At 38.6% G+C, this 26689-nt stretch overlaps 1 long non-coding RNA gene across 1 annotated transcript in view; it reads left to right on the top strand.

Moving 5' to 3' along the window:
• LOC132597312 (uncharacterized) overlaps positions 1-25435 on the top strand; it is a 42581-nt gene extending 17146 nt beyond the window's left edge. Inside the window, exons 2-4 of the long non-coding RNA XR_009563857.1 lie at positions 10867-10959; positions 19037-19203; positions 25338-25435. This is a non-coding gene — a long non-coding RNA (uncharacterized lncRNA). The remainder of the gene's footprint in view (positions 1-10866; positions 10960-19036; positions 19204-25337) is intronic.
• The last annotated feature ends 1254 nt before the right edge of the window (positions 25436-26689 follow it).

Genomic DNA, 26689 nt, shown 5'->3' with positions numbered 1-26689 from the left:
TGCTTGTGATTGGTCTGTTTATATTTTCTATTTCTTCCTGGTTCAGTCTTGGAAGGTTGTGCTTTTCTAAGAATTTGTCCACTTCTTCCAGGTTGTCCATTTTATTGGAATACAGTAGCTTGTATTAATCTCTCATGATCTTTGTATTTCTGCAGTGTCAGTTATTACTTCTCCTTTTTCATTTCTAATTCTATCGATTTGAGTCTTCCCTCTTTTTTTCTTGATGAGTCTGGCTAATGGTTTATCAATTTTGTTTATCTTCTCAAAGAACCAGCTTTTAGTTTTATTGATCTTTGCTGTTGTTTCCTTCATTTCTTTTTCATTTATTTCTGATCTGATCTTTATGATTTCTTTCCTTCTGCTAACTTTGGGGTTTTTCTGTTCTTCATCCTCTAAATGCTTTAGGTGTAAGGTTAGGTTGTTTCTTTGTGATGTTTCTTGTTTCTTGAGGTAAGATTGTATTGCTATAATCTTTCCTCTTAGAACTGCTTTTGCTGCATCCCAAAGGTTTTGGGTCATTGTGTTTTCATTGACATTTGTTTCTAAGTATTTTTTGATTTCCTCTTTGATTTCTTCAGTGATCCCTTGGTTATTTAGTAGCATATTGTTTAGCCTCCATGTGTTTGTATTTTTTACAGTTGTTTTCCTGTAATTGATATCTAGTCTCATAGCATGAGGTTGGAAAAGATACTTGATACAATTTCAATTTTCTCAAATTTACCAAGGCTTGATTTGTGACTCAAGATATGATCTGTCCTGGAGAATGTTCCATGAGCACTTGAGAAGAAAGTGTATTCTGTTGTTTTTGGATAGAATGTCCTATAAATATCAATTAAGTCCATCTTGTTTAGTGTGTCATTTAAAGCTTGTGTTTCCTTATTTATTTTCATTTTGGTTGATCTGTCCATTGGTGAAAGTGGGGTGTTAAAGTCCCCTACTATGATTATGTTACTGTCGATTTCCCCTTTTATGGCTGTTAGCATTTGCCTTATGTACTGAGGTGCTCCTATGTTGGATGCATAAATATTTACAATTGTTATATCTTCTTCTTGGATTGATCCCTTCATCATTATGTAGTGTCCTTCTTTGTCTCTTGTAAAAGTCTTTGTTTTAAAGTCTATTTTGTCTGATATGAGAATTGCTACTCCAGCTTTCTTTTGATTTCCATTGACATGGAATATCTTTCTCTATCCCCTCATTTTCAGCCTGTATGTGTCCCTAGGTCTGAAATGGGTCTCTTGTAGATAGCATATATATGGGTCTTGTTTTTGTATCCATTAAGCCAGTCTATGTCTTTTGGTTGGAGCATTTAATCCATTTACATTTAAGGTAATTATCAATATGTATGTTCCTATCACTATTTTCTTAATTGTTTGGGGTTTGTTATTGTAGTTCTTTTCCTTGTCTTGTGTCTTCTGCCCAGAGAAGTTCCTGTAGCATTTGCTCTAAAGCTGGTTTGGTGGTGCTGAATTCTCTTAGCTTTTGCTTATCTGTAAAGGTTTTAATTTCTCTGATGAATCTGAATGAGATCCTTGCTGGGTAGAGTAATCTTGGTTGTAGTTTTTTCCCTTTCATCCCTCTAAATATGTTCTGCCACTCCCTTTTGGCTTGCAGAGTTTCTGCTGAAAGATCAGCTCTTAACCTTATGGGGATTCCCTTGTATGTTATTTGTTGTTTTTCCTTTGTTGATTTTAATATTTTTTCTTTGTATTTAATTTTTGATAGTTTGATTAATATGTGTCTTGGCATATTTCTCCTTGGATTTATCCTGTATGGGACTCTCTGTGCTTTCTGGCCTTGACTATTTCCTTTCCCATATTAGGGACGTTTTCAACTATAATCTCTTCAAATATTTTCTCAGTCCCTTTCTTTTCCTCTTCTTCTGGGACCTGTATTATTCAAATGTTGCTGTGTTTAATGTTGGCCCAGAGGTCTCTGAGTCTGTTCTCAATTCTTTTCATTCTCTTTTCTTTATTCTGCTCTATGGTAGTTATTTCCACTATTTTATCTTACAGGTCACTTATCCGTTCTTCTGCCTCAGTTATTCTGCTATTGATCCCATCTAGAGTATTTTTCATTTCATTTATTGTGTTGTTCATCATTGTTTGTTTGCTCTTTAGTTCTTCTAGGTCTTTGTTAAACGTTTCTTGTATTTTCTCCATTCTATTTCCAAGATTTTGGATCATCTTTACTATCATGACTCTGAATTCTTTTTCAGGTAGACTGCGTATTTCCCTTCATTTTTTTGGTCTGGTGTTTTTTTCCTTGCTCTTTCATCTGCAGCATATTTCTTTGTCTTCCCATTTTGCTTAACTTACTGTGTTTGGGGTCTCTTTTTCACAGGCTGCAGGTTCATTGTTCCCGTTGTTTTTGGTGTCTGCCCCCAGTGGTGAAAGTTGGTTCAGTGAGTTGTGTAGGCTTCCTGGTGGAGGGGATTGGTGCCTGTGTTCTGGTGGATGAAGCTATATCTTGTCTTTCTGGTGGGCACGACCGCATCTGGTGGTGTGTATTGGGGTGCCTGTGACTTTATTATGATTTTAGGCAGCCTCTCTGCTAGTGGGTGGGGTTGTGTTCCTGTGTTGCTAGTTGTTTGGCATAGGGTGTCCAGCACTGTAAGTTGCTGGTCATTGAGTGGAGCTGGGATGTAGCATTGAGATGGAGATCTCTGGGAGAGCTTTCACCGTTTGATATTACATGGAGCCGGGAGGCCTCTGGTGGACCAATGTCCTGAACTCGGCTCTCCCACCTCAGAGGCAGAGGCCTGACTCCCAGCTGGAGCACCAAGACCCTCTCATCTACATGGCTCAGAAGAAAAAGGAGAAAGAAAGAAAGAAAAAGAAAATAAAATAAAGTTATTAAAATAAAAGTTAAAAAATGATTTAAAATAATAAAAATTAAAAAGTAGTAAAAAAAAAAAGAAAGGAAGAAAGAAAGAAAGAAAGAAAGAAGTGAGCAACCAGACCAAGAAACAAACCCACCAGTGATAACAAGTGCTAAAAAGTATACAGAAAAAAAAAAAAATGGACAGAAAGAACCCTAGGACAAATGGTAAAAGCAAAGCTATACAGACAAAATCACACAAAGAAGCATACAAATACTCACAAAAAGAGAAAAAGGAAAGAAATATATATATATCTATATATATAAAAAAAGGAACAGAGCAACCAAATCAATAAACAAATCTACCAATGATAATAAACTCTAAATACTAAACTAAGATAAATGGAAAACCAGAAACAAATTAGATGCAGAAAGCAAACCCCAAGTCTACAGTTGCTCCCAAAGTCCACCGCATCAATTTTGGGATGATTTGTTGTCCATTTAGGTATTCCAGAGATGCAGTGTATACCAAGTTGATTGTGGAGATTTAATCCGATGCTCCTGAGGCTGCTGGGAGAGATTTCCCTTTCTCTTCTTTGTTCGCACAGCTCCTGGGTTCGGCTTTGGATTTGGCCTTGCCTCTGTGTGTAGGTCGCCTGAGCGTGTCTATTCCCCACCCATACAGGATGGGGTTAAAGGAGCAGCTGATTAGGTGGCTCTGGCTCACTCAGGCTGGGGGGAGGGAGGGGTATGGAATGCGGGGCAAGCCTGCATCGGCAGAGGCAAGTGTGATGTTGTAACAGCCTGAGGTGCGCCATGTGTTCTCTTGGGGAACTTGTCCCTGGATCGCGGAACCCTGGCTGTGGCGGGCTGCACAGGCTCCCAGGATGGGAGGTGTGGATGGTGACCTGTGCTTGCACACAGGCTTCTTGGTGGTTGCAGCAGCAGCCTTAGCGTCTCATGCCTATCTCTGGTGTCTGCTCTGATAGCTGCGCTCGTGCCTGTCTCTGCAGCTCTTTTAGGCAGTGCTCTGAATCCCTTCTCCTGGCACTCCCCAAAACAATGGTCTCTTGCCTCTTAGGCAGTTCCAGACTTTTTCCTGGACTCCTCCCGGCTAGCTGTGGCGCACTAGCCGCCTTCAGGCTGTGTTCACGCAGCCAACCCCAGTCCTCTCCCTGGGATCTGACCTCCGAAGCCCGAGCCTCAGCTCCCAGCCCCACCTGCCCCAGTGGGTGAACAGACAAGCCTCTCAGGCTGGTGAGTGCTGGTCGGCCCTGATCCTCCGTGCGCGAATCTCACCGCTTTGCTCTCTGCACCCCTGTTGCTGCGCTCTCCTCCGTGGCTCCGAAGCTTCCCCTCCGCCCACCTCCTATCTCCACCAGTGAAGGGGCTTCCTAGTGTGTGGAAACATTTCCTCCTTCACAGCTCCCTCCCAGAGGTGCAGGTCCTGTCCCTATTTTTTTGTCTCTGTTTTTCCTTTTTACTTTTGCCCTACCCAGGTACGTGGAGAGTTTCTTGCCTTGTGGGAGTCTGAGGTCTTCTGCCGGCATACAGTAGATGTTCTGCAGGAGTTGTTCCACATGTAGATGTATTTCTCATGTATTTGTGGGGAGGAAGGTGATCTCCACGTCTTACTCCTCCGCCATCTTGTAGGTCTCCTGATACATCAGTTTTAACAATACCTAATTCTAGGTTGTGAGATAATGGGTAATGTATTTTAAAAAATCTTTTTAATTACCTGTATTTGATTTTTTTCAAGTGAACATGTATTATTTTTGTAATAAAAATAAAGATTAAAAAAGAGAAAAAACATTGTGTCACTAACACATAGTCTTCTAACACATGACAATTTATTTCACTAATTAATCTAGGTGGTTTCCAGTTTTTCCCTATTATAAAAATGCTGCATTTAATCAGGTAGAGTTTTGTTTATTTGGTTTTTTCTTAGAAAGGCATCTTTGATTATTTGAGTGACTCAGTGTGGTCGTTTTTAATTTTGTGTTTGTCTTTCCTTTTCAATATATTTTAAAGGAAGGAATGTTCACATTCCCTCTTTTCTACCTCTTTATAAAATGTCCTTGTATTTCCAGAATAGATTGAGCTCTAAGGCAAATTGGAATTCTGATTTTCTGGACATTCATGAAATGAGATAATCATGCCAAATTGCAAATGGATTGCAGGTGGTGTTGCAAGCTCTCTCCATCCTTAAGAGGACAGTTCATACAAAAACTAAAGGTGAACTACCCAAACTGAAAATGCTCTTTAAAATATCAGACATTTTACATTTTCTCACTTGACCATCAAAACAAAACCAAACTAAATCAGAAAGAACATTTCTTTACTGCACATTCAGTGTGCCAACACATTCCTTTATATTAAAAATGAAAAGACCTTAAAATACCCTAACAGATAGCAAAGCCTTAGAGAGCAAGTTTACATGCAGGGCTGGAGATATTCATTAAAATTGTAATTAGACTCACGACTAAATTCATTCACAGTAGAAACTTTGCTTGTAAGTGTTGCTACAGGAAGAAACCTCCAGTCTGAAAATTAGTTCAGCAGTCCGAGCGATTTTAATTATGCAGAGTTGATTATCTCTAGAGAAGGAAACCTTTATTGCAGCAACAGAATGAAAATCTTTTTTCCCCTTTTTTGGTTTCCTGAGCTAATATGAGGTGCATATTTTGATAACCAAATGTTTCTCTAGGCAAGGAAAATGTGAGAAAATGTGCACAGCAGGAGAGCAGAAGTTATTAAATGGCCACCCAGAAGATAAGATACACAATGCCCAGCTCAGCATGTTTCTTTCATTTCAGTGGATCCCTTTATTTGGATAAAGGCAAAGGGAGTGAAATGGCATTTATTTAACATCTACTATGTGCAATCGCTTGTGATAAGCAGTTTCTTTTTTCCAGGTCTCCCTTTGTATCACTATTTCCATTTTATAGATGAAGAAACTGGTAATCAGGGAAGTTAAATGACTCTCATAAAAAGGGGGCTAAATGCTCGGTGTGACCCCAAAGCCTGCCTCTTTTCACTCTTATCATTAGGAAGAAGAAATCCAACAGGGACTTTCAAAGTTGCTCTTACTCATTCAAGTGTATGCTCTCACACTATGTGCTTCCTTTTGTGCTGTCACACACTCTTTTGGCGAAGGCTTGCACCCTACCCAACCCTGCCTCAAACCAGCCAGTCTAAGTGCAGCTGAGGGCAAAGCCTCTACAGATCTGGCTCCATTTCCGCCTATGGTCAAAAGCTCAGAAGCTGCGGAGCTGTTGGGTGCTGTGCTAGTGGAAAGGGGCTGGATGTGTAGTCGGGAAACCTGATTTCTGCTCCCAGATCACAGACCTATGAGCTGTGGGATTTGGGGAAAATCGTTTTGCCTCTCTGGAGTTACATTTCTCCTCTGTCAGAGGAGCAGGAGGTGGGCTTGATGATGGGAGAGGTTCTCACAGCAGAAATGTTCCAGGATGCCCTGAGGCTCTCATTGTGTTTTCAAAGCAACCAAGGAAGGGCAGTCTCCCTGGAACCCTTGGGCTTCCTCTTCTCCAGAGCCCAAAGCCATGCTGAGCATACATTTTAAAAAAATAATTAGAACAAATGTCAAACAGTAGAGAGAAGAATATAATGAACTCTCATATACTCATCATGTAGATTTAACAATTGTTTACATTTTCCACATTGATTGTATGTCTATCTTTGTCCTGAAATTTAAAGCAAATTACAGACACGATGTCATATCAGCCATGAAAACTTCAGCATACATATCTAAAAAGTAAAGGCCATTTTCCTATATAAAATCACATAATTTTCACAGCTAATCCAAATAATAGTTTCTTCAAATAGTCAAATAAGGGCTTCCCTGGTGGCGCAGTGGTTGAGAGTCCGCCTGCGGATGCAGGGAACACAGGTTCGTGCCCCGGTCCGGGAGGATCCCACGTGCTGCGGAGCGGCTGGGCCCGTGAGCCATGGCCGCTGAGCCTGCGCCGGAGCCTGTGCTCCGCGGCAGGAGAGGCCACAACAGTGAGAGGCCCGAGTACCGCAAAAAAAAAAAAAAAAAACCAAACAAATAGTCAAATAACCAGTTCATGCTCAAATTTCTCCAGCCGCCCCCCTAATATTACAGTTGGGTTGTCTAAAGCAGGATCCAATCACTGTCCATACATCACATGTGGTTATGTCTCTTAAATCTTTTTAAATCTCATACAGTCTCTCTCTATTTTTTTTAAATGGCATTGACTTGTTGAAGATTTCAGAGAAACTGGGGCTTACTGTTCTGTCCAAAGTCTCTCTTTCTGAATTTTCTGATTGCTCCTTCATGGTGTTAGTTTTTTTGTTCCTAAGTCCTACATAAACTGAAAATTAGATCTACACATTTGAATAGATCCAAGGTAAATGTTTCCTCAAGAACACTTCATGGATGACACTGTGTCCTTCGTATTTAATCACTTTGGGAGGCAATTAGGTAGTGGCACTTGATCCCGCCCCTGTGAAGTGACCGTCCCCTTGTGACCAGCATGTAGGCTGTGGGTGATATATCGCCATCAGGTCAACATCCAGTTCACCATCAACCTTTCACCTAAGGGTCTTAGTATCAGTGATAATCTCTGCCTAAATCAATTATTTCATTAGTAGCTGAGAAATGAATTTGTAATTTGATATTTCCTTCTCTATTTACTAGCTGACATTCTTGTATAGAGAAGAACTTACCAAGGGCTCATCTTGACAAAGGCAGGGTCTATGTCCCCAAGATTGGACTCCTTGACTTCTTGCATTTAATCTCGTACCAGGTTTTTCCTTAATTGACTTGAATTTGGATTTGAGAAGGGTGTTTTTCTCAGCATTGCCGGATTCAGGATTCCCTTTTCAATTAGCCATGGCTTCTGAGGAAAACAAAGGCAAACCTCACTCATAAAATTGGAAAGATTTCCTTTTTGTCTTAAATGCCAATGAATCTCACTAGGAAACAAGCAATGCAATGCCTCTAGGATATCTTGAAAGTATACGTTTTTCCACAAGGCTTACACAGAAGATAAAGCATTATCTTCCCCCAGAACAACTTCCTTTTCACAGATTAAACATTTAACTTCTGACGTATCAATTGCAGGCATGCTAGCAAGATTCCTAGTAGACATAGGCTAGGTCAGCTTGTTGCTGCTGCCTTTGCTGTTACCTGGGAGATGTCTTCTTGTTTTCTCCTTGTGGGTTATAGGCATCTTGCTACACTCTTCTCAAAAGGTCCAAAAGATGTGAACATTTACAGATGACTACAGTTTGAGTCTCTGGTCAATGATGATGTGAATTCCAACAGTTTAGAGCTTCCACGTAACCATTAGGGGAGAAAGTGAAGAGCCCTGTAAAATAATGCACAGGCAGGATATCTTCATGAGATGGCTCCTCTTAATTGATGATGTGTAAGCAAGAAATCACTAAGAACATTTATCCTCTAAAATAGAGATAGATACCATATAATCTAGCAATCCCACTCCTGGGTATATATCTGGAGAAAATCATAATTCAAAAAGATACATGTACCCTAATGTCCATTGCAGCACTATTTAGAATAGCCAAGACATGGATGCAACCTAAATGTGCACTGACAGATGAATGGATAAGAAGCTGTGGTATATATATATAAATGGAATATTATTCAGCCTTTAAAAAGAATGGAATATTATTCAGCCATAAAAAGAATGAAATAATGCCATTTGCAGCAACATGGATGGACCTAGAGATTATCATACCAAGTGAAGTAAGCCAGATAAAGAAAGACAAATATCATATGATATTGCTTATATGTGGAATCTAAGAAAATGATACAAATGAACTTATATACAAAACAGAAATAGACCCACAGACATAGAAAACAAAATTATGGTTACCAAAGGGGAAAGGGGAGGAGAGGGATAAATTAGGAGTTTGGGATTAATATATACACAATACTATTTATAAAATAGATAACCAACAAGAACCCACTGTATAGCACAGAGAACTATACTAAATATTTTGTAATAACCTAAAAAGGAAAAGAATATATATGTATCTGAATCACTTTGCTATACACCTGAAACTAACACAACATTGTAAATCAACTATATTTCAATAATAATAATAATAAAGAACATGTCCTGAAGTATCTGGACTTCAGGCCTCCAAATCTTAAATGGAGAACCTAGATTAAGCCCTGAGATGTACCCTGACCATCAGAAATAAAATAAGAGGGCTTGTACTTTGATAAAACTAAAGGTTCTTTGCAGGGGTACCACATGGGCTGTGCTTAATGAGTTCTCTGAGATGGTGTAACTGGGAGTTAGGTAGACTCCAATTTCAACCACAACCTTTACCAGCCGGGTCAATTTATTAACCTTTTTGAAGCTCAGGTGTCTTATTCGTATATAGCTGGAGTCCCGTGTGAGCAGAAGTTGGCATTCATCGATGTCTTTGTGATCTGATGAATCCATGGACCTATCCTGCTAGGAGTCACTTGGCATGAGGGATTTTGGTCCAAGGAGAATGGGAGCAGAGGTTTTTGCAGGTGCCCGAGTGTGGGGAGGGAAAGGTGAGGCTTATATGGGGCCTGTGTTGGATGATGGCTTTTAAGCGTCAGGTCTCAGTCTCAAGGCTGTATCTAAACTGCAGGTAATGGTGACCAGAATTTGAGGGGATGTTTTCATATGGCCCTGAAGATGAACCTTTGGGGCTCAGGAGTCAAAATGAGATGCATAGTGGGTGGACTTTCCCCATACTCCTGTGTGGAGCTTAGCATGGCTGTGGTATAGTGAGTACAGCAGCAAACAAGGCCTACTTTGGCCACTTAAGAGCTGATAATTTTTGGAGTTTCATAGGGTGAGATGCTTGGCAGAAACACCAGTTTTCTCCCAAGGGTAGCCAGTAGAGGGGACCTGAGGTGAGGTGCTGACTTCAAATGTTTTCATGGGCAACAGGCCTCCTGGAGTGCCCAGAGCTTGAGAAGGATGCTGTGAGATGAGAAGAAACACTCCAGCATCCTAAAGATCCAGTAGAAAGGGCACAGAAGGGCATGCATGGTTTACATTATAAGTATTAATATTGGTTTGAGCCTATTTGCATTTACAGACTTGTGTGATACTTGCTAGGGATAGATTTACAGGAGTTTGGCCAAATGCAAAGAATTGCCTTGGGATTAAATAAAGCAAGGAAAGAATCTAACCCAATACTTTGCACAAAGCAGCAGTTTAACAGTCATTAGCTCCCTCGTGTTTTATTTTTATCTCCATCTCCATGGAGATATATGAGGTCTTCTTCTGAGGTCTAATGCTTTGGTTAAGCGTTACCATTATTATGTTCATATTTATTTAGTTTGCTGAGTTTTCTATACAAGAACACATTTTCTTATTGCCCTTTTGAGCCCTTTCCATTCTTAGAAACAATGGCAATAACAACTAAATATGGGTGGCCTTCCATTAAAATTCGACGACGGTAAATGGAACTAGGTAAAAAAATTTGTCCAGATTAAAGCAATAAATGTACTCCCATATTCTTGTTAATGGACAGATACCCAACCTTCATGACTTTCTCTTCCAGTCGTGCAAGAGGCAAAGGTAATTTAGAAACACTCTCGCTGTCTTTGTCACGCTGTTGACAAAAGGCTCAGAGAAAAAACCTAATACGCCTTCATTGACAATAAACATGAAAAAGCCCTAAGACGTGCAAAGCAAGGTCTATAATTTAGTGCAAATTTTTAACCTGAATATATCATGCCTGTTAATTTTCTTAGTGCCAAAGAAAGGCTAGGCTGTTCCTGGAATAGGATGACTCTTTCTACCTGTTTCCCAAAGGGCTTTGATGATGTTAGGAAGTAGTGCTCTCTGATAAGGTCAGGCAGAAATTGTCCAGTGAATACTAATGATGGGAAAGGATAATTTCTTTTGGATCTGAATCCAGGTCTGGTCATTTGGCTTGAAGAATCCAACTGAGTCCACTGAAAGCACGCTGCAAGTACATTTTCTAAATTATAGTAAGAACTCTCTCATTAAGGCTCTCTCTTGTGCTTTCTTTCCCTCTCAGGTGAACTCCTGCTTCCCTTTAAGTGCAAATTCAATCCTCTCCCACCATCTCCATGGAGCTGACCATCCATCTTCCATGATGCTTCTGCATGCTGTAAGTACCTCTGTTAGGGCACCTGTCATGCATATTATAGATTTTTGTTTTCATGTCTGTATCCCTCACTGGAGACTTACCTCCCTGATAGGAGGGCTTCATTTTACTATTATTTTATTCCCAAAACTGAACTCTGTTTTTACCTGCAGAGTACTGTGTGTTAAATATTTGCTGAAGTGACCTCATAGAATCTCAGGTTTGGAAGGAAACTTTTTCATCATTCTAGGAAACATAAAATAGTGGAGTAGATAACATCTGAGCACCACCTCCCCTCATTTAGTAGAGAGGGTTACAAGGCTGGGTCAGGATCGCAAAGTGAGCTAACGGCAAGCAGAGGCCAGAATAACTGTTGAATGTTATCAGTTGCTTTGAGAAAAGAATGGGTTGTATCTTCCAGTTAGTTGGCCAGGTTTCTTCATTGCAAAACTTTCTTGTGAAGTTCCAAAACTGAGTTATGATATGCAGCATGTCCCAAACATATTTCCCCATGGAACCCTTTCCTCATATCATCTCATTGAACTGGTGTTCCCCAAAACACACTTTGGAAAACATAGTTGTGGTAGACAGAATAATGACCCCCTCTCAAATGTTCAAGTTACAGTCCCCAGAACCTGTAAATATGTTACAGGACAAAGGGGGAATTAACATGTTGGATGGAATTAAATTCGATAATCAGATGACATTAAAATACGAAGATTATCCTGGATTATGTTGAGTGGGCCCAATGTAATTAGGTCCTTGAAAGTGGAAGAAGGAGGCAGAAGAGGAGTTAGAGTGATGCAATGTGGGAAGAACTCAACCCACTACTGTGGGCTTTGAAGAAGGAAGGGGCCACAAACCAAGGAATGCAGGTGGCCTTCAGAAGCTGGAAAGGGCATGGAAATGGATTATTTCCTAGAGTCTTGAGAAAGGAAATGTAGCCATGCCCATGTCCTGATTAGAGCCCAGTGATAACTGTGTCAGACTTCTGACCTCCAGAACTGTAATATAATAAATTTATGTTGTTTTAAGCTACTAAGTTTGTGGTAATTTGTTATATTAGCAAAAGACAATTCATAAAAAGTTCTAGTGTCACAAGGTGCATGTTTACTGTGCTCCCCCATAAGCCTGGGAATTATCAGTAATCATGATTATATTATTTGTATTCATGTCTCTATGGTGAGGTGGAATGATTCTCCTAAATGGTTGCAAACTGACGCCTGAAAACCATATTTTCTTCTATTTTTATAACTTTTGCTGAATTCCATTCTTTAGAAGCAAGTCACTAGATCCAGCCCACACTCTAAGTGGGGAGATTCCACAAGGACATGGGTACCAGAAGACAGGGATCATTGGGAGACATTATGGAAGCTGCTTACCATAGACAGAAAGGAATTCGTGAAGTTTTTTCTAATTTTTATATTTCTACTTTTACCATTGTTTTTGAAAGCCTCTTGAAATTCTACCAAAGGTAAGGTGACCATATAGTTTATCATCCAAGCCAGAACTCTTTTGAGATAATGAAATGGGGGGTGCTATAAATAAGTACAAAAGGGGCAACAAGTATAAAACAGACTGCCCCTGGAAACCCAGATGTATGGTCACCCCAGTCAAAGGTCATATTTCTGGATGTCTTTCTCAGCCACTAGCACAATGCCAATATATAACAAATATTTAATATATACCTACACATGGAACAGCAAAATGATTCTAAGATACACAGAGGTACTTGGGCCTCTAAATGTTTGGTTCTCAAGCATCTTTCATCCATCATAGTCTAACTAGGGAGGCTAAGAAACCCAACTACCACATTTAATCCTACTTTTCAGTAAGAAGGTAAATCTATGACAACACAGAGATTTCACTTTAGGAATAAATTCCAACAGAAGAGTGTGTTGAATTACATAGTCATTGGCTTTGGCATTTGATCTCATAAACACAAGGCCATGTGGTGTATGATGAAGAGCTAGCTGGGTTTCTGGCATGGGAGAAATCCTGGGCTCTAATCCTAATTCTGAAATTTAGTAGGCATGTTAGTTTGGGCAAATAACCTGACCCTTCTAAACCTTAGATTGCTGTTTAGAAATGGCATTTAATTGAATGTGACAGTATTCACAAAACAGTACATTTATTCAACACATCAACAAATATTTGAGCATTTACTATGTGCCAACACATAGCTCCTGGAAACTAGAGTCCTGGAATATTCTTTTTTTTTAAATTTCAGTTTTATTGAGATACAGTTGACATACAGCACTGTATAAGTTTAAGGTATACAGCATAATGACTTGACTTGCATATATTGTGAAATGATTACCATAATGTTCGGTTAACATCCACCACTTCATATAGAAACCAAAAAAAAAAAGAAAATATATAAAACATTTTTTCCTTGTGATGAGAACTTTTAGGATTTCATCTCTAATAACCTTCAAATATGCCATTTAGCAGTGTTAACTATAGTTAACACTATAGTCATCATGTTGTACATTACATCCCTAGTACTTATTATAACTGGAAGTTTGTACCTTTTGACCATGTTTATCTAGTTCCCCACCGCCAACATGTCCTAGAATATTTTTGGTAGAATGTGTATTGCTACACAATCTGGGGTTTACAAAAGAGTCCTCAACATACGATATTATAATTCTTAAACTTATAGTAATTTACATTTTAACAGTTAATGATAACAGCAGCTGAAAATCTTAACCAATTTGAAACAATACTGATACCTCATGGGTGAAGACAATTGGTCCTTACAAGTTACAGGAATTTCAATTATTTACTTAAGTTCTTCCTCTGATATATATGTTCTTTCTCTGAAAGGACTTATAAATTTTCTATCCAGATGGCATGGTAGAATAATAAATTCAAGTTTTCAGTAAATTAAAAATGTTGCCATCTCTAGTTTATAAAAAAAAGATTTTTGTAACCCTTAAATAACTCTATTTACAAATAATTAGTTCCTCATCATATGTGAAAATATAATTTTATGCAATTTTGCATCTTATAGAAGAATTAAATTTGAATTTCAGATAAACAATGAATAATTTTTTAGCATAAGTATGTCCCATACAAGATTTGGGATGTACTTATGCTAAAAATTATTCAGTCAGTATTTATCTGAAATTTAATTTTACCTGGGTGACCTATTGTTTAATTTTTAGTTTTAATTTTAGTAAAAGATGCATAGCATAAAGTTTACCATCTTTACCATTTTTAAGTGTATAATTCAATAGTGTTAAGTATATTCACATTGTTATGCAACCAATCTGCAAACTTTTTCATACCACAAAACTGAAAGTCTATACTCATTAAACAGAAAACTTCCATTCCCTCCTCCTCCTAGCCTCTGGAAACCACCAGTCTTTCTGTTTCTATGAATTTGACTACACTAGATTATCTCATATAAGTGGAATCATAAAGTTATATTTGTTTTTCTGTGACTGTTTCATTTCACTCTATGTTGTAGCATGTGTCATAATTTCCTTCCTTTTTACGGCTGAAAAACATTTCATTGTATGTATACAGCACATTTGTTTATCCAGTTATCCACTGATGGACACTTGAGTTGCTTCCACTTCTTAGCTATTGTAAATAGCTGCTATGAACATGGGTGTGCAAATATCATTTCAAGATCCATACATTTTTACACCCAGAAGTGGGATTGCTGGATCATATAGTGATTCTATTTTTATTTTTTTGAGGAACCTCTATATCGTTTTCCATAGTGGCTTTATGATTTTACATGTCTACCAACAATCCACAAGGGTTCCTATTTCTCTACATCCTCACCAACACCTTTTTTTCTGGTAGTCATCCTAATAAGTGTGAGGTGATATAGTAGTTTTGATTTTGCATTTCCCTAATGATAAGTGATGTTGAGCATCTTTTCATGTGCTTTTTGGCCATTTGTATATCCTCTTTAGAGAAATGTCTAAAGTCCTTTGCCCTTTCATGAATTGGGTCATTTGCATTTTTTGGTTGTTGTTTTAGGAGTTCTTTATATATCCTGGGTATTAACTCCAGATAAGATGTGATTTATAAATGTTTTCTCTGATTCTGTAGATTGCTTTTTCCCCCTGTTGATTGTGTCCTTTGATTCACAGAAGTTTTGAGTTTTGATGTAGTCCGGTTGATCTATTTTTACTTTTATTGCATGTGCTTTTGGTGTCATTTCCAAGAAATCTTTGGAAATTCTAATGTCATGAAGCCTTTCCCCTACGTTTTCTTCTAAGAGTTTTGTTATTTAGCTCATACATTTAGGTCCTTGATCCACTTTGAGTTAATTTTTTTGTACATGGCATAAGGTAAGAGTCCAACTTAACTCTTTTGCATGTGGATATCCAGTTTTCTCAACATCACTTGTTGAAAAGACTGTCCTTTTCCCATTGAGTGGTCTTGGCATCCTTGCTAAAGATTATTTGATTATATACATGAAGATTTATTTCTTGACTCTCTATTCTATCCCATTGGTCTATATATCTGTCTTTATGCCAGTACCACACTGTTTTGATTACTGTAGCTTTGTAATAAGATTTGAAGTTAGGAAGTGTGATACCTCTAACTTTGTTCTTCTCTTACAAGATTGTTTGGCTAGTCTCTTGAGACTCAATGTAAAGTTTAGCATAAATTTTTTTATTTTTGATGAAATTTATCTATTTCTGCAAAAAATACCACTGGGAAGTGATAGGCATTGCATTAAGTATGTAGATAGCTTTGTGTAGTAGAGACATTTAACAATATTAAATCTTCCAGTTCAGGAATGTGGATGTCTTACTATTTATTTGTGTCTTTTAAAATTCTTTCAGCAATGTTCCACAGTTTTTAGTGAACAAGTCTTTCACCTTGGTTAATTTTATTCACAGGAATTTTATTCTTTTCGGTGCTATTGTAAATGAAATTGTTTTCTTAATTTAATTTCCAAATTGTTCATTGTCAGTGGATAGAAACATAACTGATTTTTTGTTGTTGTTGATTATGTATCCAGATTTTCATGGAATCTTTAGGGTTTTCTACACATAAGATTATGCCATCTACAGAGATTGTTTTACTTCTTCCTTTTTGTTTTGTTTTTGTTTTGGGGTTTTTTTGAGGTATGTGGGCCTCTCACTGTTGTGGTGTCTCCCGTTGCGGAGCACAGCCTCCGGACGTGCAGGCTCAGCGACCATGGCTCACGGGCCCAGCAGCTCTGCGGCATGTGTGATCCTCCTGGACCGGGGCACGAACCCGTGTCCCCTGCATCGGCAGGCGGACTCTCAACCACTGTGCCACCGGGGAAGCCCTACTTCTTCCCTTTTAATTTGGATGCTTTTTATTACCTTTTCTTGCCTAACAGCTCTGGCTATGACTTCCAATAATATGTTGAATAGAAGGAGCAAAAGGGGCTTCCATGTTTTGTTCCTCATCTTAGAGAAAAAGATTTTATTTTGAGTATGATTTAGCTGTGAATTTTTCATATACGATGTTTATAATGTTAGGGTAGTTTCCTTCTATTACTAGTTTGTTGAGTGTTTTTTTTTTTTAATCATGGAAAGGTGTTGAATTTTGTAAAATACTTTTTCTGTATCAATTGATATGATCACTTGTCACCCCCCACTCTTTATTCTGTTAATGTAGTATATTACACTGATTAATTTTTTTTTCTTTTTTTTTTTGCGGTACGCGGGCCGCTCACTGCTGTGGCCTCTCTCGTTGTGGAGCACAGGCTCCGGACGCGCAGGCTCAGCGGCCATGGCTCATGGGCCCAGCCGCTCTGCGGCATGTGGGATCTTCCTGGACCGGGGCATGAAACCATGTCCCCTGCATCGGCAGGCGGACTCTCAACCACTGTGCCACCAGGGAAGCCCACACACTGATTAATTTTTATACATTGAACCATCTTTGCATTCCAATAATAAATCCCATTTAATCATGGTGTAAAATCCTTGTAATGTGCTATTGAATATGATTTACCAGTATTTTGTTGAGTAATTTGGCATTAACATTCATCGGGGATATTGGTCTATAGTTTGTTTGTTTTTTTTCTCTTGTAGTATTTTTGACTTTAGTATCAGGGTAATGCTGGCCTCAAAGGGTGAGTTTGGAAGCATTTGCTCCCCTTCAATTTTTTGGAAGAGTTTGAGGAGGATGTTAAATCTTCTTTAAATTTTTGGTAGAATTCACCGGTGAAACCATATGGTCCCAGGCTTTCTTTGGAGTATTTGATTACTAGTTTAATCTCCTTACTAGTTATACATCTGTTCATATTTTGTATTTCTTCATGATTCAGTCTAGTAGGTTGTGTGTTTTTAGGACTTTGTTTCATTTAGTTATCGGAATTATTGGTGTATAATTGTTCATGGCATTCTCTTATAATCCTTTTTATTTTAGTAAAATTGGTTGAGATGTCCCCTCTTTCATTTCTGATTTGAGGCTTTTCTCTTTTTGTATTAGTTAATCTAGCTAAAGCTTTGTCACTTTTGTTAATCTTCTGAAAGAATCAACTACTGTTTTTTGTTGATTTTCTTTATTGTTTTTCTATTTTCTATTCCATTGATTTCTGCTCTAATCTTTATTATTTCTTTCCTTCTGCTAGCTTTGGGTTTAGTTATTTCTTTCTTTTCTAGTTCTGAGATCTTTATTTTAACGTACATATTTACAGCTATAAATTTTTGCTCTTAGCACTGCTTTGGGTGACATGAATTTTTATTTGCTAAATGTGGCAACCCTACCTATAAACGTTTGTGACTTTTGACTTATATCTTCTCTTGTGCCTTCTCACTTTCTTACTCTGGTGAAACCAGCTGCCATGCTGTGAGTTGCTCTCTAAAGGTCAAAAAAACAGAGGTCTTAGCCCAACTCTTAATGAGGAACTGACTCTTGTGAAAAACTGCCTGAAGGAACTTTAAAGTGGATCAACTTCTGGTTGAGTTTTAAGATGAATGCAGGCCTGGTCCACATCTTGGTTGAAGTTCTATGAGAGATCAGAGCCAAAGGATGCTGCTGAGCCATGGTTGGATTCCTGACTCACAGAAACTGAGATAATACATGTTTGTTGCTTTAAGCCACTAAATTTTGGGGTAATTTGTTATGAGTCAATAGGTAACTAACTGACACTGTGTCTTAACATTTTCTTTGTGTGTACTAGTACACTTTACATGGCTTTTACTTCTGTACATATTTTTCACAATCATGAGAAATGTCCCTTGAGCATATATTTGATATGTGGGTTACTTAGGGACATGAATTAGAGAATCTGGCATAAAATTAGGTTATTTAAATGACAGTATAGATGCAATAAAGAATGCCTTGTGATTAGGCATTTTATTGGTAATAAAACAAATACATTTATAAGAATTTTCTTGGAACTGCTGGAGAACTTACTTCTGAGAGATTCAGCAGCAGAAAATAAAAATGAATCATACAATATTTATGGTGTTTAAAATGTGCTTTTTTCAACTTAGTGAACATAATAAAGAACAATGTAACATAATTTTTAAATCCTTGTATATATTGATTACACTAATTATGATGTAGTAATCAATCAAAGACTCCACAGTCATTCAAGATGAGGTCCACACATAGAGAACAGACTTGTGGTTGCCAAGGGGGAGAAGGTTGGGGGAAGGAGGGAGTGGGAAGTTGGGGTTAGCAGATGTGAGCTATTGTATATAGAATGGATAAACAACAAGGTCCTACTGTATAGCACAGGGAACTATATTCAATATCCTATGATAAACAATAATGGAAAAGAATATAAAAAAGTAATGTATATATGTATAACTGAATCACTTGGCTATACAGCAGAAATTAACACAACATTGTAAATCAACTATGCTTCAATTTAAATAAATAAATAAATAAATAAATAAATAAATAAATAGAAAGATGAGGTCCACAAATATATCTACAGACGCAGAGATTTGTTCACAGTAAAGTGCTAGGTGAAAAAGGCAGGTTGATTGCAAAGTTTTGCTATCATAAACACTACTGTGATGAACATCTTTGTAGCAAAATTTTTGCACACATCCATGATTTTATTAGTCTTGGTTTTCCAGAGAAACAGAACCAACATGAGAGATACTTATTGTAAGGAATTTGCTCACATGATTTACAGAGGCTGAGAAGTCCATGGTCTGCCGGTGGCAAGCTGAAGACCCAGGAGAGTGAATGACATCATCCAGTATGAGTCCAAAGGTCTCAGAACCAGGAGAGCCAAGAGTGCCCCAGTCCAACTCTGAGTGCGAAGGCAGAAGACTGATGTCCCAGCTCAAAGATAGTCAGGTACAGAGAAAGAATTCTTTCCTACTCAGCCTTTTATTCTATTCAGGCTTTCAGTGGATCAGATAAAGTTTACCCACATTGGGGAGGGCAATCTGCTTTACTTAGTCTACGAATTCAAATGTTAATCTCATCCAGAAACATACTCACAGACACACCCAGAAATAATGTTTAACCAAATATCTGCGCACCCTGGGGTTCAGTCAGGTCAACACAAAAAAAGGCGTCAGGTGGTTATTTACTTAGAATGAATTCTTGGAAGTAAAATTGCAGGGTCCAGTGTATGCCACTTTTCAAGGGTTATGTCTTGGTTTAATCCATTTCTGACCATTCCGGGTGACCACAATAATGAATTTTATCCTTGTCTCCAGTGTCGGCTTGAACCTTTGCAAATCACTAACGCAGGCCTCATAGGAGGGTTTCATCAAACCTCTTGCCTCCAGCCTCTCTACCCTCTTTTCTAATGGAGTGGTTGGCTGGCTAAGTCTGCATCATTCTGCTTCTCTGCTAAATCTACTGCTAGGCAGTACTTTTTTTTTTTTTTTAACATTATATTGCTGACAGGTTCTGCATCAAATATATGTTTACCAGAGAGTATTCTTTGGTTAAAATACACCAGTTTTTCCCTGAGCGTGTGTTAAACAGAACACAACTGTTTATATTCAGAGGGAAACTAACCTGACTTTATCTGTAACTTAATTACCATGGAGTCCCATGTGTGGTCTGCAGAGCTGCATGAATTAATAATGCTGTAATTGCAGAGTTCACATACCAGGGATCGTTACAGCCCTTCTCTAGAGAGCCAGGCTAGCAAACAGGCTTTGCATTAACATATATTCTCTGAGTGGACTTTTTTTTTCTCCCTGAGGCATTTCCCACCTCCACCCCCCCAACCCCCTTTTTTATGTCCCTTTTACTCTCCTTGGAAGCAGCCTGTGGCATTCTTATAACTACTGTTTCTCCTCTGGGTGCCTGTTGAAATATCCCCCTAATATTTCTCCATTATAATGCGAGCCGTCATGAGCACAATGTCTTGTTGGTCTGCCTTTGCAGGACGAAGTGCAGAGCTATTCCATTACTCTGGCGTCCATCAGGACAATAAGCCACGAATCTTTTTCAGTGCAGCTCCAGACGGGGCCGCCTTTGTGCTGGAAGGCAGGGAGAGGCAGAAATGTTTCCCCAGTGTGGAGAGAAATCACACGCGGATCCTCAGGTTTCTTCCGCATGTGCCCTTTGAAATGAGTCATTGCCTCACTTTTAACGAGAGGCCGTGATTGGAAGGAAGGGAAGTTTTCTTTGGTGAAATGATTTAGTCGGAGAGATTGCCCAAGTCCATTAGGGAAAAGATTCCAATATGTGCTTAATTTTCTTTGGAGGATTTGCTAATGATTGGTGGGAGCCCCTGTTCTTATTTATTACTTACTTTTCTTAATAATGAAAAAGAGACCATATGTTGGGTGTGCTGCTTGCTGATAACTCACTTGCAGTAATGACTGGCACGTATGTATATTTTGTATGCTGTGCTATTACGGGGGAAATCCTAAACTCTATTAAGAAATTTGCAGCCTTTGAAGCTGGTACCACTTGGCCTTCAAGGTTTATGCTAATATCAGCTAAACATGTGAGGTGTTAAGTGTTTTATTATATTTTAGAAGAATTTTGAACACTTCTTACCTCACTAGAAACATCAAAATAAATTCCAGATGGATTAAAGAGTTAAACATTTAAAAACCTTAACTATTAGAAAATCTGGAAGAAAATAGATGTGAATATTTATCAAACCTCCTGAGGGGGAGAATTTTCTAAGCTTAGAATTGATGGAATAAATCACTAAGTATATGATTGATAGATCTGACTTCATAAAAATTTAAAACTTATATACATCAAAAAAAAATCACCAAGATTAAAAAGGAATCAACAAAACTGAGATAATGTTGCAGGAAGTTTAACAAAGGGTAACTTTTTAATAAATATAAATTTGGGAATACAAATACCAGGACCCCAGCAGATACGTGGAAAAGGACATAAATAGGTAAAAGACAAATGTGAAATATGTTGATAAATAACTGTGGAAATTTAAAAAAAAATTTCCTAGGTAACCAAATAAATGTAGATGAAACAAGAGTGAGGGGTTATTTTCCCCTTCCAAACTTTCCCTATCAAATTGTCTGATATTTAAAATGAAATAATAATATCTGGTGTTGATGAGGGTGTAGTGAAATGATCACTCTCATTCATTGATTAGGAGAAAGTTAACAGATAACATCCACTTTAAAAAATTTCCTTTAAAATAAAAATGAATTGAAAACAATTTTATATCACGGAACTTTAGAATGGTTTAAAAAATGTTCTTAAGTAAAATTTTTTTCTTCTAATTTTTTTCTAGTTTTTCTAAATTCTCTATAATAATCATGTATTACTTTTAACCTGAGGTAAATCCAAGTCTCAGCAACTTCAGCTGTATGGTGCCGCGGAGTCCTCAGTCACCTTTATTTCTTTTCTCTTTTTTTTTTTTTTGCTAATGTCAGTTCTCATGCAGATACAGTTTTCTCTTTCTTGGAATCCAAGCCCTGAAGCTTCTACACATAGTCTTATAACCCCCTTTCCTGCCATTAGTATGTGAGTCTTTTCTGACAAGTTTAAGTCCTTTTTTTTGGCCTATGGCTCTACTTTCTCCTTCAAATTTGAATGTTTTCCCCATAAATCTACTTTTAACCCCAGCTTCTTTTTTTATTAACTTTTGCACCTTTACGCCAAATGCTTACTTTCTCTGAACCTCAGTTTCCTCATCTACTCACTGTGCACAATAACCATATCTACCGGTCAGGGTAATCGTGAGAATTTACAAAAATGAGAAAACATAAGTAAACGTCCTTTGCTAGCCTTGTGCTGTACGCCAATTTCACTGCTGTTCTGAATACTATCGTTTACCCCGTCTGTATTTGAATCTCAGTGGCCCCAAATGTAGCTGAGTATTTTCTATACGGGGTCCTGATGAACTGTTTCATTTGCACACCCAGCACCACTGGTAGAAGGACAACTTGGCTTTTGTCTTCATTTGGGAAAGCCTGGAGAGGAGAAGGATGTTTCACCTCTGCAGTTTTGGGGAGAGCGTGGTAGAATGTTCCATGCCCTGGAGTCGCTCCTGTTGGTGCAGATGGAAGGAGTTGTTGCAGATAGAAGAAGATGGTGCAGGACTGGAGCACAGTTAGCGGGGAGTGATGATTCTTGGGCCTTAGGGCAGAAGGTTGGAGAGTTTTGCCTTTGCTTCTTCGTCTCTTTATTTGTCCTGGGTCAGAATGACCTTGCTGCAGAGGGTCAGTTCATCTTCTCATGGAGTGATAGATTGGTGGATTGCCCTTGACTGAGTGCCCGCCATGATTCACTGGGCACCCCTAGTGCCAGGTCAGAGGTCAGAGACCAGGAAGGCAGGACTGCCCTTCAGGAACCTATAGACCAAGGGAGGAACATTGACCTGTATTAACCTATGGTTACCATCAATGTGGCTCCTGCTGCACGTGTGGTCAAGTGCACAGAAGAGCTGGCTGCCAAGTCTGACCAGGGTGCAGGAGAGGCAGAGACAAGGACAGGCTAGGGATGGCTTTACAGAGGAAAAAGCCCTCAGAATGAGCTTTGAAAGGTGCAGAGTATTATTCTAGATAAAGAGGTGAGTTAGACAGATATTCCATTCAGTGGGGAAAGTTCATGCAGAGCCATAGTAGGGTGCAAAACTGTAGCATAAGGTGATGGTGAGGACTCAGTGTGTCTGGAATACAGCGTGGTGGGACAGATGGGTGTAAGGTGGCAGAGGGTGAGGTTGGCAAGGGCTCACCACTGGGGACAATGTTTATCTTGAAAAGAAACTATAAATCCACAATCTGTTATCCAAAATCCTTGGGGTCAGATGTGCTTTTGGAGTTAGAATTTTTCCGAATTTAGAATGTAATATGGTAATTATATGTATATATCATACATATCCCCAGTGGGGCCTGGGGCAGCACCCTGTAATAATCCTATTAGTTATTCTGACACTGAATAGTCACATCCAAGAAAGAAAGAAAATAAAGAGCCTTACCTTAGTTTAGATCAAGTTTCGCTACCAAATATGTATGAATAAACTTTGAATTTCAGAGATTATTGAATTTTGAAATCAAGGGTAAGGAGCTTAGTAGGTTTTTCTTTTTTAAAAAAACTGAGGGCAATAGGTGGTCATTAAAAGACTCTGCACAGGGAAGTGTTATAATATTAATTGAGTGATAGAAAAATGTATGTGCGGCCTTTGTAGAGGGTGAATTGGAGGAGAAGCCCAACAGAATCTGTGATTTTCCCCTGCTTTCTTCTCCTGACCCTGTTTCTTTCTTCGAACCTCGTTTCGACACTTCCTTTGATCACTTCCTGGTGCTCTCCCTCCAGATCCGTGTCTCACACTCTGTATGTCGACTCCTCACATGTTAGTCCTCCTTCCTGGGGAGAGTAAGTTTCCATTCATCTTAAACCCCATCTGCCCCAGGGTCTTCCCCTGCTTGTATTGGAAGCCCCTGTCCTTTCTTCCTCAGAGTCCACTTGTCTTTCATTTGCCAATCATCTTCCCTTAGCATTCAGAACTCTGGCATTCCCTAAGGGATCTAAGAGGGCATTTGTAGGTAAGGAAATAGGGGCCCAGAGCGGGATGGAACAGAGCAAAATGGCATTCAAGGTGGTTCTAGAGCCCAACTGCTATGGACTGAATGTTTGTGTCCCTTCAAAATCCATACGTTGAAGCCTAGTCTCCAATGTGATGGGATTTGGAGGTGGGGCCTTTGGACAGTAATTAGGTCATGGGGGTGGAACTCTCATGAATGGGGTTAGTGTCCTTATAAGAAGAGATGTGAGAGAGATGATTACTGTCTCTCCCTGGTGAGGAAGACAGCCATCTACAAATCAGGAAGAGGGATCTCATGAGAACCAACCATGCTGGCACCCTGATCTCAGACTTCCAGCTTCCACCACCATGAGAAATAATGTCTGCTGTTTAAGCCACCCATTCTATGGTATTTGTTATAGCAGCCTGAACTCACTAACACACCAGTTGTCCTTGACCCTATTCCACAGTCCTTTCCTCTTCACTGTGCTGTTGGTGAGTTGTAGCATTCTAAGACTTCAGTGTGTACCTGAGCTGACTGTTATTTTTGAGGGACAATTTGAAGGCAGTGTTTGGTGGTTTCTTTTTTATTTTATTCTTCATGATGCTTGACAAGATACCAAAGAAATTGTGGTTTAGATTCTAAGTTAACCTTTTATACTTGATCTTTCTAGCATTTATGAGCTGGAGTCACTATTTCATTCTTAACCAATGATGTTTTGATATACAACAGTATAGTTATTGTTTCTGAATGATTATTTTACAACTTTTAGTTGCATTTTACTAGCTAAAGAGAAGACAGTTTGGCATGATAAGAACTGACCACAGAAGAAATGCTATAGAGATCTTCATTATGATGCTGAATCTTCCTTTCCTTTAACGATGAAAAGGAGAGGGTAGGAAGGAAGCTTGTGGAATACTTCTAAAATAACACATCAATTAAAGACTATTATGTAAATAAAATATTGCCTTTTGGCACATAATTTAATGAACATTCAGTTACTAGATAGAAATGTTAAAAAGAGAAGAGGAAAGAGAAAAATGTTAATCTATAAGCAGATTTCAAATGCCCTAAGCAATGTATTTTTTTCAGCTATTTTATTTTCCTTTGCCTATTGAATTTTCCCTAGCCATTGGAAAAGGAATTACTCCCACAATACTTTGCGATAGGCACATATGAACTATCCTTAAACATATTTCAGGTTATCTATAAATAGCTCACCAGAACAGCACTGTGCTCTTCTTGGGAGTCAGAAAAGCAAGGCAAAAGCCTGAGATCAGCAAAGCCTGTCAGAATATTTCAGGAGAAGAAGTTTCACACGTTTAGGCCTGGTAATCTCATTTTGGGTCTGATTGTTGGGGGTTTTCTGGTCTGGTTGTTGGAGCTTGTTGGGTGCCTGACGGATGACCGCAGATAGTTCCTCTATCAAGAACTCAAGAACTCAAGAGAAGAGCTTGATCTTAGTTCTGCCACTTGCTAGCCTTGTGACCTTGGGCATGTAACTTTTTCTTCTAGCCACAGTTTCATCATATGGCAAACTGATACACCTGCCTCAAAAGACTGTTGCAGAGTCTCAAGAAGATAATATGGAAATATATAGTGTTGCACTCAGCACAGAGAAGATGCTCAACAGATGTTGGTCTAATAAGGCCTCGTGACATAGTGAGAAAAGTATGGTTTTTGGACTCATGGGCCCTGGGTGCAAAGCCTGCTCCCCCATTTACCCAAGGGGTAAATTAGAGTTAAGTTCCTTAAATTTTCCAAGACTCAGTTTCCTCATCTACAAAATCATGATAACAAATTGATGAGATAATGATGCTAAGGGTTCAACATTATTATTAAACAAGATTTATTAAGTTCCTATTGTCAACTAGCACTGTTCTGAGCACTGGGGATAGAATAGTACATGAGACTTATTTCTTGCCCTTATGCGCTCAGATCCTAATTCTGGAGATGGATAATTGAACAGACAGTTATATTAGAGTGTGATAAGTACCATATGGGTCATGACAAGGCTCAAGTGTGAACAACCATTAGGGAACCCAATCCAGAATTGGGGAGTTACAGAGAGATTTTTAAAAGAAGTGATTGCTCAGATGGAACCTGAAAAAAATTCATGAGTTGGCTGGTTGAAGTGTGACTGGAAAGAGTTTGTTATGCAAAAGCATTATCTACAATGCTTTATATTTCTCGCTTAATCCTCATGATGATCCTAAGAAGATGGTTTTATTATTACCCCAATTTTATAGATGAGGAAACTAACGATTAGAGAGCCATGTCCAGATTGACTCTAGAAGGTCCCTTGTGAAGTTTTTGTACAGCTCATGACAACTCTCTTTCTTTTATGAACGCCTTCCCTTCCCTTCCCCACGATGGGGTCGCTAGCAGTGGGTTTCTGCCTTATATAACCATTCCTATCTATGGTTGATTAGATCAAGGATGAACATCTGACCAAGGCTTGACTACATACATTATCTTACCATTCTATGATGCAAATGCTATTTATGCTGAAATTGTTTAAGTAAGGAAACATAGAGGTTAACTTTAAATATAACCTCAGAAAAATAATACACTCAAAATACCATGCACAGTGCCTGGAACATAATAGATAAGAATGAATGTTAGGTTTATTTCCCCTTATATCCTTTGTTCAGTAGAGTCACAAACAACATGCTGAATTCAACCTAACACCAGCATGGTCAACATATGAGGATCATGTTTTTCCTCACTTATGTTCCCAATTCAGATGTTAACTCTACACTCCAAATTATCGTCAAAAGGTGATTTCTCCTTTATTCAATACCTATTCACTAAAAACTATTTCATTAACTGACAGCTTCTAGAATTTTCCATCGATGGCAATAGAA

Source organism: Globicephala melas, chromosome 5 (assembly GCF_963455315.2).
Source record: "Globicephala melas chromosome 5, mGloMel1.2, whole genome shotgun sequence".
Taxonomy (NCBI): Eukaryota; Metazoa; Chordata; class Mammalia; order Artiodactyla; family Delphinidae; genus Globicephala; species Globicephala melas.
The sequence above is the reverse complement of the archived record's forward strand: the minus strand, read 5'-3'. Positions and strand labels throughout refer to the sequence as shown.